The 4156-nt window shown below is 45.1% G+C and overlaps 1 non-coding gene across 1 annotated transcript; it reads right to left on the bottom strand.

The window, feature by feature from the left end:
- On the bottom strand, positions 1–107 carry LOC120269650. The gene has a single exon (XR_005539294.1). It is a non-coding gene; the product is annotated as a small nucleolar RNA R71 (small nucleolar RNA).
- Positions 108–4156: the final 4049 nt, after the last annotated feature.

Raw genomic sequence — 4156 nt, 5'->3', positions numbered from 1 at the left:
AAGCTTAGGAACGAGATCTCATCCTTTGTTCAATTGGAATTGGAGTCTCTATTCGAGACATGGGAAAGGTTCAAGGAGCTCCTGAGGAAGTGCCCGCAACACGGATTCCCGGAGTGGATGATTGTTCAAACCTTTTACAATGGTTTGAACCCGAGTACAAGGAAACTCTTGGATGCGACAGCAGGAGGTACCTTAGGTAGCAAGATCCCCGATGAGGCCTGTCAGTTGATTGAAGAAATAAGGTTAAACAGCTACCAATGGAATGCTAGGGAGAAGAAAAAGTTGGCCGGTCTCCATGAGATAAATGCGGTAACTTCATTGGCGGCCCAAGTGGAAAATTTGAGTAAGAAGTTAGATCTTCTAACTTCAAATAGAGTGGCGGCCGTGACTAATTTCACCGGGTGTGGTGGAGGACATGCTCCCTCCGATTGCCGGTTCTCTATTGGTGATGTTTCTTCGGTGGAGAATGTTGATTTTGTAGGTAATGGCATGAGACCTCAAGGAAACCCATATAGTAATACCTACAATCCGGGTTGGAAGAATCATCCCAATTTCTCATTGAGTAATCAAGGTCCACAAAAGGCCATGGGGCCACCAGGTTTCCAACAACAACAAGCCGCTCAGGCGGAAAACAGAGTTTCAGGTTTGGAAACCAGAATGACTGACCTTGAGAAGCACTTGGCTAGATTTGTGCAATCTACAAATACTAGGTTTGAATCAGTCGAGGCTACACTTCGCAACCACACTGCCTCTTTGCATAACCTTGAAAATCAGGTGGGTCAAATTACCACGTAATACAGAGACCAACCCTAGAGAGCATGTGAAGGCGACCACTTTGAGAAGTGGTCGTGAGGTTGAAGGTAGGCTTCCGAGTGAGAAGCCAAAAGAACACGCACCCGAGGTTATAGAGGTGGAAGAGGGGACGAGCAAAGAGAAAGAGGTGGTACCCCCACCTTTCAAGCCAAGAATCCCTTATCCCTCTAGATTAAAAAATGACCAAGGGATGAACAGTACAAGAAGTTCCTGAGTTTGTTCAAGCAACTGAACATCAATATTCCTTTTGTTGAGGCATTGGCCCAAATGCCTAAGTATGCAAAGTTCTTGAAAGACTTGTTGACTAACAAGAGGAAGTTGGAGAAAAGTGCTTCAGTGATTTTAGATGCTTCATGCTCGGGCGGTATTGCAAAAAGAACATGCCGAACAAGAAGAAAGACCCGGGAAGCTTCATCATTCCATGTAATATTGGCAATCTAGGTGAGGAAATGGCATTGGCGGACTCGGGGGCCGATGATCAATGTTATGCCATACACCTTCTTTCAAAAGCTAGGCTTAGGGCGAGCCTAGGCCTACTCGGATGACTTTGCAACTAGCGGATCGAGCGAGTGTGCCATCCGAGAGGCATCATTGAAGACGTGCTTGTCAAGGTGGACAAGTACATTTTTTTCCGTTGACTTTGTAGTGCTAGAGCGTCGATGAGGATGCGGAAGTACCTTTGATACTTGGGAGACCGTTCTTGCGGACTTCCAAGGCATTGATTGACATGGACTGCGGAGAGCTAACTTTGAGGGTTGAAGATGACAAGCTCATATACCGCCTTACTGATGCCATGCGGTATTCTCTTGATTTTGATGATACTTTATTCTTTCTAGACACTACTGATGAGATTATTGACGAATACATGTAGGAAATGTTCAATCCGGACCCATACGAGGGTTTGTTCAACCTAGAGGAGGATTAAGAAGAAGTAATGATGCTTGGATCGACCGAAGAAGTACCATCTACCCCGGGGATCTTGAAGAAGGTGCTCCGAAAAATGAAGAGGGCTAGGAGACGCCACCGGAAACACTCCAAGGCTGTTGGAAACGTACGTGAACCGAAGAAGTTGGACGTATCATTGTTAGGTGGTCCGAAGCCCGATAACACACCCTCTACTTTCAAGAGATTGTACTCATCATGCTTTCAAGTCATGGGTAAGAGGGCAACTTTCATCTATGAGCCCCCTTGAGGTAAGACAAGGTACGTCAAGCTTAGTGACGTTAAACAAGCGCTTCTTGGGAGGCAACCCAAGTGTTTACTGTTTTCTTAACTTTAGTTTAGTTTGTTTGCATGAATAATTTGTTAAGTGTTGGTGTCTTAATTTCTTAGATGCTTGTGCTGAGATTTCCTTGTGAACTTTGAATTTTAATCGTGTGTTTTCATGTGGAATTGGCGAAGTTTTGTCGTTTGAGCTCTATTTCATGTTTTTCACTGGTAAAAAATTGCATAATAGAGCAGGCTCTGAGTGTGTAAACATGTTCAGAAATTTTCGCACTGCGAAGTGATAAACGCCTAAATGTATGTATTTTATATGTATTAATCGTGTATTATTTGTGAACATGTTAATGAATTGATGCCCGTTTTATGTCTAAATTGGTTATTTCGGTGTTGCAGGTCTTAAATGAGTCAAACGATGCTCAAAAATGTAAATCGGATGAATTCGACATCAAAAACGGCATTTTTGGGGCTCGGTACTGTAGCAAAAACACTGTAGCATAAATACTGTAGCTGAGTACTGTAGCACCGACATGTTTTCTGGGCATTTGACTGTGAGCTTCACGGGCTCCATGCGCCCGCATGGAGCCCGCATGGACTGACGGGATTTAAATAGAACATGATTTTCTAGGGCAAAGGGAGAGTTTTTTGGGGGAGTTTTTCTCTTGGGCCTCTAGGGCCGCCGCCCACTCTTCCCACCAGCGATCTCATCGCGCAAGGCTTCACCAAGAGGGAGACAAACTTTGAAGGAGAAGATAGGGAGAAGATCCTTGTCATCAAAAGTATCATTTGAGGAGAGATCTCTTCAAATCTTCAAGATCTTCACCATCTAAGGGATCTAAAAGCTAGAGGGAGTAGTTCTTACTTCTCTTCTTCTTTATTTGTTCCTTGGATTTGTATGAGTGGTCCTCTTTCATGAGGCACTAACTTATTTGTGATTTGGATATGATGAACTCTAGGGTTGATTGTTTGTAATTTGGATGATCATCTTTATTGATGTATTGTTGGATGTTGTATTTCTTTTATGGAAACTTGTAGTTTGTGGTTCAAGTCTTGTGTACTTTGATGTGTTGATTTGCATGAGAACTCTGTATTTCAACTTCTAGGTTGTACTTGGTTGCGTGACCATCGCCCTTGTACTAGACACACTTGGCTTGGAAGGGATCCATGTACAAATACACCGTGACCATCGGGTATTTTGTACCCCTCCAGCAATTAGGGTTGGACCTAGTTTGAGTATCGACCCTGATTAGAGATTTCCCTGAGTGTAATGCAATCATACGAGGATTTGGGCGGAGCGATTCGACCCAATACTTGTATGGGATTAGGGTTCGACTGTCGTGACCATCGGGTTGAGCTAATTTAGGATTCTCTTGGCCCAACTACCATCTCGCATTTCATCCTAAATTCAGGACCTAATGACAACCCTAGGGGATTCGTTGTCCAAATCACTCCCTTAACTGCTTTGATTCTCCCTTGAGTTCGTATTGTGTGTAGTAGTACCGGATTTCATTGTAGTTAATTCTTTCTCTTTTTATAATTACTATTCATCTTTCGGAGTGTTAGGCTAGGAAATAGAGCGAAAGGGAAGTAATAGTAGCTCCTGGGCCCTGGGGGAATCGACCCTCTCGTGCTCGCACGAGAGGTATTACTTGACGACTCCGTGCACTTGCGGATCTCTCATCACGAAGTCATCCAGAGAAAACACACGGGCGTGTGGAATTTCCGCACACCCGTGGATCTGCACTGCGAGCTCATCCAGAGAAGATACAGGGGCGTGCGGCTGCCCTTGTGACTGACCATGCGATTGTCACACGCCCGTGGGTAATTTCCGTACGGACGTGCTAATTCCTACAGGGTTTGGTGAATTTTCCCGAGAGCACACAGGGGCGTGGACTCACCCTTGTGGGCGACCTTGTGAACCATGCACGGGCGTGGGTAATTTTCACACGCCCGTGCGAAACTCTGTACAGGAGTTCTCTCCATCCCGAGAAAACACAAGGGCGTGCGGCTGCCCCTGTGAGTTGGGCATGTGAATGTCCACGCCCGTGTGGAAATTCCGCATGAGCGTGTATAACACTTGGTATTTTTCTCGGATATCCAGAGAAACCATAGGGGCGTGCCA

Source organism: Dioscorea cayenensis, chromosome 9 (genome assembly GCF_009730915.1).
Source record: "Dioscorea cayenensis subsp. rotundata cultivar TDr96_F1 chromosome 9, TDr96_F1_v2_PseudoChromosome.rev07_lg8_w22 25.fasta, whole genome shotgun sequence".
Classification (NCBI taxonomy): domain Eukaryota; kingdom Viridiplantae; phylum Streptophyta; class Magnoliopsida; order Dioscoreales; family Dioscoreaceae; genus Dioscorea; species Dioscorea cayenensis.
Note: the sequence above shows the minus strand (reverse complement) of the source record. Positions and strands in the feature narration are given on the sequence as shown.